Consider the following 13,322-nt stretch of genomic DNA (forward strand, 5'->3'; position numbering starts at 1 on the left):
TTGATGCCGAAGTATCGCCTGGCATGAACGTTTGACGTTGCCTCTGTGGCTAGCACACCTTTTCGTTTGAAAGTGACACTGTATTGGCATCGCCTGTTTGGTTCCATTACGGTAACGCCATGCTATGGGCCACGTTGCACGCCGATACATCCCCAAACAAAATTGCATACACCCTTCGGGTCATATCTTGCCACGCAGCAATAATCGTCATGTCTTGCCCGCATTTCCTTTCTTTAATGCTGCGAGTCCGGTACAGTCGCCGACTGATTTTCTGGACTCCGAAAATTTGGACATGCTCGATTATTCGGTCTGCTTCGCGGCACTGCCATGGGCACATTGCAAGTGCTAGGCCCTGTATTTTTGACCCCTAGCGCCATCTGACGAATAGTCGCGTGAATGCAATAGGACTACTCACGGCGTGAGCAGCTCGCGCTGCGTGTTTGGCGCCGTGTCAAACGGTAGCGATGCCGCGACAAAGCATGCCGATATTAATTTTAACCGGGTTTCAGGAATTACAAGATCTTGACAGCTTTTTTCATGAAAAGAATTTAGAGAAAGGAAGTCGTCTATTTGAAATCGGGCACGTCTACGACGTGAGGGAAGTGCTGAACTCGCACTGATCGGAAGTGAATGCTAGGTGTATTCCGCAAACGAAAAATAACGCACCTGCAAGATGAGTGAAGCTCAGCGTAAGTTACTTAGTTATCTACGGTGTGGACGCATGAAATTATAGGGGACATTTATTCTTGAAAATCAGCAACAGCTGACAAATCCTAGCGTGGAGCTGCGATTGCCACGCTGGCATCGCAGGGAAGTGCAAGCATGCCGCAGTAGTTTCCGTGTACATACAGGACAGCAAATGCGAATCCAAAACATCTCATCCAAGAACGTGGGGTGTACGAACTACTCGTAAGACCAACCGGAGGTATTCTAACGTTGCTCTCCCCAAACACAAAAAAAGGTGAGGAACTTACCAGTAGTGTTAGACTACGCTGGGAAAATATTTTCGCCCAAGTTACTGGAAGTTCGATACTTATATGTTGTGATTTTTTAGTGCATGCAAAGGATGTTCCAACAAACCACGTCGTAAAATATTCTGGCGATTTCAACTGCCCCTTAGTTGATATGCTGGGCACAGAAGGGTGTATGCCAGCTGAGCCAGCTGCAACGCCTCCTCGTAGCTTTCAGCAAGCCCTAGCGCTGTTTGAATGGGAGAAAATTGGGCGAGTTCCACAGCTTTACTGCGGTACAGTGAGGAAACAAACTACTTTGTTTACTGCATATCCTGGTCCAGTTACTGCCATCATTGCTGTAAAAGTAACAAATTCAGCGTTAACACACTTGTCATAACGTTTGAACATAAAACAGCTTATGCCGTCGGACGAGCGCGATCCATTGTTGAAGCCGTAGTGGTTGCACTTCGGCATTGCTCAGAAAAGGCAACAGCTACGTGCGAAACAGTGCACAGACAGGCTTTCTGAACGCATTAGGGCCGGTCGTATCCTGCCGGGCTGCGCTCTCCGCCGCGAGGGGTGCCCCAGTAGGCGCGGGAACTATGTTCGCAACCTGCCTATTCTCCCCATAGTCCATAATGTATAACAACTGCTGAAAGTTTGGACACGTTGCAACCTCTCGTCTGATTTTTTGGACACTCCCTGAGCCAACTCGATCGAGAGCACCATGCACTGACTCTGACCGGCGCATGCATGGAGGAAGGAAACTGAGGAGAGGCCCTACCCCCTCCGCGCGCTAGGAGAAAAATGTGGAGGAAATGACGTAGTAGGTTCTCCTTTGTTTTGCTGTTCTTTTGTTTCTTTGCTGTGGTGGCCCCGCCTTTCGGGCCACAATGGCAGCTTTCTTATTGTTCTGTGCGATCACACGTGTTGCTCCGTAGGTTTCGTATCGTGGCAAAGGCGCCGTGAGTGCGGGTTTGCGTTGGTCTCCATGTTTTGTTGCGCTGCGTTATCTGGACCGTGCTTTACCGGATGTTCCTGTGGCCAGGTGGGAAAGGAGGAACTAAAGTTGGTGAAATGAACGCGCATGCAATGCTGTACGCAATGTACCGCGCCACGGCAATGGCAACGGATGAAGGAATATCCGCGGGAAATTTTGCCCTCTTTGGCAGAATCATGCTAACGTGCTAACGATTGTTTAGTATTGCTGCGGAGCGCAATACTAAAGGTTGGTGCGGATCCGAGCAGCGCGGTGTAGGGGTTGGAGTACGGACTTCGGGATGGAAACCCACAAACTTGGGAGGATTTATTTTACATTATATACAGGGGACGTGAGAGACAAGTAACAGTTGTACAGTCATTACGGGCCGGCAGCAACTCGGACGCTGCGGCCCGCGGCAAGACGTTCGAGAGAGGTGAATCAGGGAATCAGGGAATGTCCCAGAATCCTCAGGTCTCTCTGGAAGGCTTCTTATAAACCCTTCGAGCACTGTAAGTCACGTCATGTTTCACCAATGGGAGAGTCCGCTCCGATGACGCCACTTTCAGCCAATGGTAGGCGCCCGTGTCGCGGTGTCGCACCTGGCGGCTCTCTGCGGTCTTGCCTCGCAGACTGGCGATCCACTTCTTCTAGGCTGGAGAAGGAGGGGGGGCGCTCATGCTTCATTGCACAAGGGCCCACCTGCACCCGGTGGCTCGACTCCGCAGCGGTAGCAGATGCCTTCTTCAAAGCCGAAGGGGGACGATTGAGCTCCATTGTACGAGGCCCCCTTCTAATCCCGGCGACGCACGAACTTGTTGGCACGTGAACTTGTTGCCTTAAACTTGTTTGCTCGGCCGCTTCTCTGGAATGCACTTTCCTGCTTCTGCATTCCTCAATTAGCTGTGCTGCGACTCGAAGTGGTTTGGGGAACTCGAAGTAATCGCAGGAAACAGCTCCATATCTAACAGCGGTTGTGCGCAGCACGGCATGGTTTCGCGAGAAATGTAAACGAGAGGACAGCTGGCCCGATAGGCGGAGCAACGCTATGAGCAACGCAAACTCCTGGCTTCACTTTCGCTTCACAAAGACAGACGTCAGGGCTTCTCCTGAGTTTCTTTCCTCCACGGAGGAAGGAAACTCAGGAGAGGCCTCTTTGTGAAGCGAAATGTCACTCTTTGGGAAGCGAAAGTGAAGCCGGAAGTTGGCGTTGCTCATGGCGTTGCTGCGCCTATTGGGCCAGCTCTCCTCTCTTGTTTATATTAAAGCCCCTCCATACACGTTTCCGCCGACCAGGTTAAGTACCGCCAACCTACTCTCCTCCTCCGCGCTCCTCTCCCATTCACCCCCTTGCTTCTGGCGTCAAGCGGAACTTACGTAGCTGCAGCTTCCTGTTCTGAGTGGAAGTGACGCTATGTTTTTTCTTGTTTTTTAGCGTTGTTTACTTTCGTTACTGTGAATGCGATTCCATCCAAGAACGACCGCCTATTGTAATCAGCGATGTGATCGTGTTCGCTGCTTTGCGTCAACCTGCGACGGGTTGTCCCACGAGAGACAACGTATAGCGGAATGTAATGCGTGGGTGCTCGGAGACCACTGCCATTTTTTGTGCATTTGGAAAACAGCGACCGCGAACTACTACTTCAGCGGAATACAACAGCTTGTCCCCTTTGCATTCTTCTCATGGTGACTGCGGTGATAACGTGATGAGGGATGCAGCCTTCCCGCGGTAGCCATAATGTAGGAGTTTCCTAATAAGAAGTGAATGGTTAACACAATCAAATGCTTTTGTAAAATCTACAAACAACCCCAGAACCAGTTTTCCCTTATCAACTGCCCTTGAAATTAACTCTTTCTGAGCAAGTAAGGCACACTCCGTGCTGAGGCCTTTGCGAAAGCCAAATTGGTATTCATTTAAAAGTTTATGTTTTTGCTCAAAATCCATAAGCCGATTTAAAATTATTTTTTCAAGTACCTTCGAGAACATAGGGAGAATTGATATTGGACGATAGTTGCTCATGTCATTTTTGTCACCTTTTTTATATAGGACACTAATGCGTGCTTCTTGCATTTTACTGGGAAAAATAGCTTGACTGAGACAAAGGTTGAAAATATATGCAATGCATGGAGCCAGGATATCGACAACGTATTTTAAAGGTTTTATCTGTAACCCGTCAATACCTTTCGCACTGCTGCTGTTTAGATTTTTAATTATGTGGATTACTTCGTTTTCATCTACAGGTTTAAGAAAAATAGTATCCATCCGCCTTAACTTTTTCAGGGATGATATTTGTGAAAAAATTATCAATTAAAGATGATGAATATTCGGTAACTCTAGTGGGAAAGTCTATTACATTCACTAAACCATTCACCTTCAGTAAAATATGTAATTGTAAAGTTTGGGAATCGTTTTTCATCATATTAATATTGCTGTCCCCGCCGAAAATTCAATCAAGGCGATTTTTATTTACAAACTCAAAGATTTCTTCTAATTTATCAAAAAACTTGGTAACGCTGCCATTGGGAGGGCGATAACACACTATAATAACGGTGTTATGCATTCTTATTGCTAGAATTTTATAGTCAGTTGTTGTTGCGGAAAGTTCGGGCAGTAAGTCACACTTGAATACTTCCTTTACCAGGATGCAAACTCCGCCTCCTCGAGAGTATGACCGGTTTAAGTAGAAGGTACTATAATTTGCGATACGGAAAATATCCGCATCGTTCATTGACCATGTTTCTGTTAACAGTATTGTGTCAAATGATTGTCCTAGCAGTTCAAAAAACAAGGAGAGGTCGTTTTTCTTATTAGAAACTGAGCGGATGTTTAGATGAAAGCATTTAAAGGGTTGCTGAAATTTTTCGCCTAAATGCTGACTGAATACTTGTGGCATTATGTAAGTCTCCCCACTAGCACAAGCCATCGTTATCAAGAACTGTTTTTAAGTGAGTTTATCAAGATCCCTCTCGGTAGAAACAGCTACTGCGCGTTCACCGTCGGTTTTTCGGACAAGAACGCGGCCGTTGCTGTGCCACACATATTTGTAGTTTGCTCGCTTCGCCCATATCTTTGTCTGAAAGAGCAAATCGCGGGTCCTTTTCGTGACATTTTCAAGCAGGAATACATAGTCTTTCGATTCACGCAACTTCTGTCTGCTTTTCCACCAGCGGTCCCTATCTGCTTGTTTCGTGAAGTGACAGATTATAGCCGGTATCTTTTCTTTCTTTGAGGGCAGCCGGTGAACTGAAGCAACGTCATTTTCTGAGAGCTGTGGAAGTTAGAGCTGCACGGCTACGTCGTTTAGCTTTTCGAGCAGGTTTTCTTTCTCAGAGTGTTGAATCCCATGAAATTCCAGGTTTAAGCGGCGGCGCCTCCATTCAAGTTGGTCAATTTCAGCGTGAAGCTGATTGACATCACTCTCGTTTCCCTCAAGTCTTTCGGTTCTGCGTTTTAGATCCTTGATCACATTTTCATTTCACTCCGTTCGTTGTTGCAGTTCATCGTACTGTTCGCTCAGAAATTGTAAAGTGTCTTCAATGTTTTCAACTACCTCTCGGAGCTCGTGCGTTGGTTCTCCTTCGATGGCTCTTTCATCTCTGGAAATGGCATATGGTTTGAATGGCAAACATTCAGGGTGCACTGTCGGCATGCGGCTGTCACTATCAGCATTGCAAATAATGCTCCAGGCTTCTTGCTGATTATTCACATATTGCGCATTGTAGCGCCCTATATATTTAATCCTTCATGGCTTCATGAATAAACTGTTGTAAGTCGGCACTGTGTGTGTGCTGCTCTCTCATGTCCGTGGCTTTCTTGTGCTGTTTCGTTTTTCCAATTTGGAAAGCTCTTGCTTGCCTGCCACTGCCACCAGAGTGAGAGATAAAAGGTGAGATAAGCGAAGAACACGAGCAAAATTAAAGTTTAGCAGCATGGGAATAGAACGAAATTTTCGTGCATGAACAGTAATGTGGCACCACTATTTAAAAGAAGCATATGGAAATTGCCAACCTGTACAGGCCGACAGAAACAGCTCAATATGCGCGCATGGAGCCGCAACTGCTGCTGCCAACTGATATGAATTTGCTTCTTGCACGGCTCTTAAACCATGAGGCTTGAGGTTACATGCAGGTGTGTTGCTGCAGACACCGGCAGGAAACTTTTTGTCCTTTTGTTAAGGCGATAAGCGATGCAACCAGGGTCGATGAGAATTCTTGAATTCTTCATATTCTTCAGGCAATTTTTGGCATATCCCTGTCCGCCTTCAAAGAGAAAAGCCTTTTGTTTTCATAAAATTTGATGGCCAGCACCTGCTCACTTTGAAGTCACTCCGCATTAGCCCTTTCTGTAGGGCTAACTGCACTGCCTGGACTTTGAGCAGATCGGTTGTTACAGGCCGCTGTGCTGTTTGCTGCTCTTGCACATATTCCATGAGCAGCTCCTCTATTTTGGCGAAGCGGCCCTGTTTCGGTCCACTGAAACCCTCCCTTGTTGCTTTGCTGGCGAAAATATTCTCCTTCTGTTTGCGCCAGTCCCGCATGCAATTTCGGGAACTCCGAACGCCCGTGATGCGACCCGATTTCTGTCCGTCTCCACACACATGATAACTTTCCCTTTAAATGCGGCATCATGGTGGACTCAGCGTGGTTTCGCAGTCGGCGCTTCCATGCTGATTGAATAAACACAGAAAACGGGAAGACAGGCGGTAGACTAGGTTACACCAGCGCCTGGTTACATGTACAACATGGATGTATGCACATGGAGGAAGCTACGGCAGCTAGGCTAGAAGCATGTACAAGGCAGCCATTTTTCGAATGCCGATGGCGATATAGTAACGTGGATTTAGGGTCGTACTTGATTCTAATGCGCATGCAATTTTTGGACTCGTTTTATCAGACAAAGGTGCATGTTAGAGTCGAGTAAATATAGTCTGTAGGGCATCTGTGAAGCAAAGATTTACAGTTTTCGTTTAACCAGCTTGAAATGGGCTGACAGATCAGACAAAAGTGGCTTGTTCTCTCAGGGCTCATACATGCCTATAGATGATCTCTAAGAGATACTAAGACGCAAATCCAAAAATCTTAACGAGGCATCCACCAGTAGTTCGTGCGTCAGGACAAGTGACAATAAACACTTGTTTAATTGACGAAGTACATCTGAAACAGCAGGCTCGAAACCTTGACCCTCACAAGCAAAAAGTAACAAAAAGTCATCCACAAACCAAAAAACTTTTACAACCACTGTGCTATCAAAGTGGCTAGCAAGAGGCCAGTCATGGTAACCGTGCAAGCTCATCTTGGCATTCACTGCAGAGACTGCCCTTGTGGGCCCAAATTTGGAAAATGTTTCATAATCTCCAAACAATGTGAACAGCTTACCCGTGAAATCACGGAGGCTGACTAGATACAGTGGCTTCGTGACCTCTCTATCCGCATGTCATCTATTGCCCTCGCCAAGAAACGAAATCAAGTATCTAGTTGCAATGCGATGAGGGTTCATGAGTTGAAGTCAGCACCTCTGCTGTGTTTTTTTCTTCTGTCCTTGTCTTTTGTGCTCTGCAGACATGTCGGTACATGGCAGACATGGTTCATGGTTCACATGGGCAGATCAATGTCCCAGGGACGTCACGCGGACCGCACGTGATCTGAGCCACGCACTTGCTTTGCTTCCTAGGCAATGACCTGCCCCAAGCCAGCTGCCGTTCTCATCCTCTTCGACGTTGATGCTGCTACAGGAGGCCCTTCCTCTAGTGACGTAGCCATGCAGGTAGCTGAAATGGTTGCTGCATGCTGCCTGCATGCTGCCTGCTTGCTGACAGCTTGCCAACGGCGTTGCAAGACAGCTTTCGGCAGCAAACGCGCAGGCTCACTGGGGCAGGTTATCCATTCCATGTATTAGTATCTGTGGCACAATGTTTGCTCAAGGAAATCGGAACCAGGGCACCATTATCTGGGAAGGAGCCTTGCGGTCCAAGCACACGACAAAAAATAGTGGTGATGCCGTACATCCATTCGATTGCAGACCGAGTTAAAAAAATTGGTAAAAGATGCGATGTAAAAGTGGTGTTTTCTGCACTGGAACAATTGCTGAGCATGTGTGCAAAGGTAAACCCAGGTGCCATACAGAAACGAGACTGAAACACGCCACAGAAAAAAGTTCGTCGACTGCACTAAGGGAGTGGTGTATTCTATTCCACTTCAGTGCTGCAGAAACTATATCGGACAGACTGGACGATGTTTGAATGAGAGATTAAAGGAGCATAACTATAACGTTTCAAAAGCAGTTGCTGGACACCTTGGGATACATTGTAGATATTGCGGATGTCGGCCATTCTTTAAGAAATGCAAGATTGGGAGCAAAGATGGCTGCCAAATGATGCGAGAAATAATCGAAGCCGCTGAGATTGCACGTTTGGGAAGTATGTGCATGAGCATGCCATCAGTCTCCCTTAGTGCAAAGGAAATAGATTTCCTTATGCGCTAATCTGGAATTTTGTATCGTGGTTCCTTTTCTACGATGTCAAAAATGATCACATGACAAAGCTGGCTTGGCATTGGTGGATGGCCATGTCTGTAAAAATCTTTTTGATTTTGTTGTTAGCCTACCCCCCCCCCCCCCTTCCTCGAGTATGTTCCAGTATTTATTCCATTGACAAGGGAATAAAACGATAGTTGCAAGTAGCACTCTGTGGTGTGTGTTTCTCTTCTGTGTGTGTGGTCCAATTGTTGCGCAATCACGCCTCTGAAATGGCACTTTGAGGAGTTTAGGTCGGTGTGTTGTTAGTTGAAGTGTGTTTAATGATTGGCGAGGACCAACTGGCTCTGGGTTAGTTGGTTTATTGTGTGACTGAGATAGTGGGTCCTCAACCAAGGCGTGTTTCAGTTTCAGTTTATTATTCTTTCAAGATACAAAGTTGGTGGTTAATAGTATACAGGCAAGGGTACCAAAGTCAAACGGCTGCAGCGGGACCCTCGGTTTACAAGATTGGTACAAAGTGATTAACTAATACAGGAGTGTGAAATTGTGCGATATATAAGTAAATAAAAAGTGAACGAAGTAGTGAAAAGGAATACATTTAAGAATTCTTACGCAAGGAGTCATACATGAAAAATTTTTTAAAAATAAAAAAAATTGCATGTTACATATCTCAATTGTTAAAACCTATCTAATAAATGAAGTACACACTTTATATACAAAGTAAATTAATCAGGACAACTAGTTATACCACATGAAATTTTTAAGTTCATATGTGAATGCATGCAAAGATGATGATGATTTAAGAGCATGGGGTAAGTCTTTCCACAGTTGAATCTCTAAGAAGGATGAAGTCATAGTCATCATCATCATCATCAGCCTGGCTGCGCCCACTGCAGGGCGAAGGCCTCTCCCATACTTCTCCAACTACCCTGTTCATGTGCTAATTGTGGCCATGTTGTCCCTGCAAACTTCTTAATCTCATCTGCCCACCTAACTTTCTGCCGCCCCCTGCTACACTTCCCTTCTCTTGGAATCCAGTCCGTAACCCTTAATGACCATCGGTTATCTTCCCTCCTCATTACATGTCCTGCCCATGCCGATTTCTTTTTCTTGATTTCAACTAAGATGTCATTAACTCGCGGTTGTTCCCTCACCCAATCTTCCCTCTTCTTATCCCTTACCTATCATTCTTCTTTCATAGCTCGTTGCGTTGTCCTTAATTTAAGTGGAACCCTTTTTGTAAGCCTCCAGGTTTCTGCCCCATATTTGAGTAGTGGTAAGGCACAGCTGTTATACACTTTTCTCTTGAGGGATAATGGCAACCTGCTGTTCATGATCTGATAATGCCTGCCAAACGCAGGCATTCTGCTTTTTTAATTAATCAGTTTGTACCAATCTTGTAAACCGAGGGTCCTGCTGCAGCCGTTTGACTTTGGTACCCTCGCCTGTATACTATTAACAACCAACTATGTATCTTGAAAGAATAGAGAAGTGGTTCTTGAGGGGAAGGAGAAAAGGCTGGCGCTATTTTCTGCAACCCATGCGGGAGCACGGCTCAGCGCCAGCAGGGTCGAGGGGATGGGGTTAAAAGAGAGAGAGGGTAGGAGAGAGAAAGGTAGAGGGTCGTAGAGATGGAAGGGAAGTAGTGGCCGATCAGGAAGCCCGAGGTGGTGGGATGGCCGTTAGGCCATCCGTCTTTGTAGAAATGTCCTATAGTCTCGCCGAGAGCCCCGATGAGTCGAGGTACTCGACGACACTTAGGAAGGCTGGTAGCTGATTACGACAGGGGAAGAGGATATCTTCCTGTTGTGAACATGGGAGCCCCAGGCGGTGGAACTCTTGCAGAAGTCGACCGCGGTGCTGCAGGTGAGCAGGGCAGGCCAGCAGGAGGTGTTCCAGAGTTTCTGGTTCACCACAGGAGGCACAGGCTGGCGAGGTGGCTTTCCCAAGGCGGTGCCGGCGGGCTGCCGTCCGGTACCAGCCAACTCGCAGTCGGAGCAGCAACGACGCATCCCTTCGTAGGAGGCCGTGCTGTGGAAGAGGCCGTGGAGGCCGGCCCAGGGATACCCGTTTGTCCGGGTGGCAGGCGATGATGTGCCGGCGCAGCCTGTGCCTCGAGAAGTCTGCGGATGTACAGCAGGGCTGAGGGGGACGCTTGAGTGGTGGGCACTTTTTGCCAGAGTGTCCGCCTCTTCATTGCCCGGGATCCCCACGTGTGCCGGTAGCCAATGCAGAGATACTGAGCATCCTGTGTCCTGAAGGGCCGTCAGCCTTGAGGAGAGTAGCGCTACCCCAAGGCTAGCCCTGTCAGGGTTCTGCAGGCAGAACATCGCCACCTTGGAGTCACAGAAGATGGCTGCCGGGGTCGCTGGTAGCTCCTCTGCAAGTAAGTCCACATCAAGGTGGAGTCCTGCTAACTCTGCTGTGGTAGAACTTGCGTGCCCTGGGAGACGGCACAGCTTGCTCTTTCGTAGGGCTGGTGCAACGCAGGCTGCTGTGGATCAGCCAGTCTCCGGTATCACAGATCCATCGATGAAGATGTGAAGGTGGTCCCCAAGTCTCTCTTGAAGGAGAGAGGCTGCCGTCTGCTGTAGGGCATATGTTGGGGAACGGTTCTTCGAGACACCTGGCAGCTCCGTCGAGATAGAGATTGGTGGTCGATGTGGTGGGCGAGGCTGTACAGCGTTTGCAGGCGTGTCCCCTATGACCTCTTTATAGAGGCCACACAGCCGTCCCATGCGTAATGCTGGCCGGGTGCGTAGGCGGGTCAGGAGTGCTTGACCATCTGCGGCATGGTGTAGGCAATCAATGTGTCGTAGCCCCTGTTGTAGGAAGAGTAATGACAGGGGCAAGGCACCTGCCTCAGCCAAAGTGGCGGCCACTTGTGAGGTTCGGGGAATGCCAAGACAGAGCCGCATTGCTGACTGATGCTGTAGCTCCAGTTTCCGCAGGCGGGGTGGGGGCAGCGCCACAAGATGGAGGGCATACAGTAGCCGTGAAGTGACTGCAGCTTCAAATAGCTGCAGGGCCCACCTGGTGGTACAGGCCTGTCCACGGACAAGGAGCTGTGAGATAGCCTTGCGGACCCGAAGCGCCTGGGCGCACAGGGCCTTGGTAGCCGACAGCCAGTTCAGCCGGTGGTCAATGCGCAGCCTTAGGTAGGTGACTGCCTTGTTCCATGGGATCTGGACGCCCTCCAACCGCAGCCGGCCAGCTGAGCGATGGGCTGATGCTCTGGCGTGCAGTAGCAAGGCCTCGGTCTTCCTGGCCGAGATGGTAAGGCCGATGCTGCACAAGTAGGCAGCCGCAATGTCCAGGGCTCTCTGTAGGGCCACACGTGCCTTGCGGATGTGTTGCGGTGGTCCCCGCACCCATAGGGCGATGTCGTCCGCGTATATTGAGGACGACTGCACGGGGAAGTGATGGTCGATTGGCAGGGCAGCAGGCAACTGTGCCATGGCCAGGTTGAAAAGGAAGGGGCTCACCACAGACCCCTGTGGCATGCCTGCAGCGACTGGACGGGGGGTGCTCTTCAATTGACCCACACGTATCCTGAGGGTGCGGTTGTGCAGGAACGACGAGAGGAACTCCCGCAGGTTGCCGCAGATACCGAGGAGGTCGAGGCCCTGCTGGACAACTGCGTGAGGGAGGCTGTCGAAGGCACCCTGTATGTCGATAAGTAGGTCCCCGCCAGCCTTGGCGTCCTCCAGGGTGGACACCATGTCAGCGATGGAGTCCGCAGTGCACCGCCGCCGCCGGAAGCCCATCTGTTGGTCTGCCAGGAAGCCGTGAGCATGGGCCACCCAGTCCAGTCGTGCCAGGGCCATGGCCTCCATCACCTTGCAGGCAGCGGAGGTGAGAGAGACCGGTCGATAGGAGGAGTTCCTTAGCCGGTTTTCTGGCCTTAAGGATGGGCGCCACAATGGCTGTGCGCCATGCCTCTGGCACCTGCCCTGACTGCCAGATCTCATTGAAGCACTCGAGCAGGTGCTGTTGCTCGCTGGTGCCCAGGTTACGAAGCATCTGTGGCGTTACACCGTCTGCTCCTGGTGCGCTGCGGTGTTTCCCTCTCCTCAGAGCCGCCTGGAGCTCGTGCAGGGCAAGTGGCTCTTGGCAGAGGGCAGTGACCTGGCTGGACGTCCAAGCAGGGTGGATGCTGTGTAGACAGGTGGGTAGCTGGGCAGGGGGGTGTCCGACCGGTAAGATCGCTGCACTCTGTGGCACGGTATGGGTGAACCGGTCCGCCAGAAGTTCCGCAAGGGCCTCTTCGCTGATTCCTAGCGAGATGGCCACAGCGAGGACGGGTTGACGGCTCGTCCTCTTGCCGGTGAGTGACTTGAGTAGTCGCCAGGCTAGGGGGCCTCTTGAACGGTCCTTGATGCTGGAGCACAGGCTCACCCAGCTCTGATTTCTCCTGCGCCGGGCCTGTCTTCTACAGCAAGCATCCACCCGTCTGTATTCAGTCCAGTGCTCTGCCTTCCCTGTCCGAATTGCTCTGCGCTCCGTGCGGCGCCTGGAGGCACGGAGATTGAGTAGGCGGAGATCCGGGGCAGGTGTGTCCGGTGGTGCAGAGCACTGAATGGTAGCTGCCTGGGCGCACTCCGCGATGGCATCTAGAAAGTTACAGCGATCAGCCGCCTCACTGCAATGCTTCCTAAACAGAGACCAGTCTATGACGTGGAAAGTTCTGGTCTTTGGCTTCCTTCCATGTACAGCGGTGATCACAATGGGGAAGTGGTCCGAACCCCCAAGTGTCCGGAGTTGTGTCCCAGGAGTAGGAGCACTGTTCTGTGGTGAGGGAGAGATCGATGGCTGAGTTCACCCCTCGGCAGACGTAGGTGGGTCCTCCGCTGTTCAAGATCACCAGTCCCGCTCTGCTGATGGCGTCGCGGAGGCTTCGGCCTTGGCTGGAGCA

The 13,322-nt window shown here is 49.8% G+C and overlaps 1 protein-coding gene and 1 pseudogene across 3 annotated transcripts in view; one reads left to right on the forward strand and one right to left on the reverse strand.

Annotated features, from left to right (window-relative positions):
- LOC135915565 (E3 ubiquitin-protein ligase RNF170-like) overlaps nucleotides 1–13,322 on the forward strand; it is a 138,087-nt gene that overhangs the window by 54,679 nt on the left and 70,086 nt on the right. The window lies entirely within an intron of this gene.
- On the reverse strand, nucleotides 4,875–5,582 carry LOC139049802 (uncharacterized; annotated as a pseudogene).

The sequence above is a fragment of the Dermacentor albipictus genome, chromosome 9, assembly GCF_038994185.2.
Source record: "Dermacentor albipictus isolate Rhodes 1998 colony chromosome 9, USDA_Dalb.pri_finalv2, whole genome shotgun sequence".
NCBI classification, from domain to species: Eukaryota; Metazoa; Arthropoda; class Arachnida; order Ixodida; family Ixodidae; genus Dermacentor; species Dermacentor albipictus.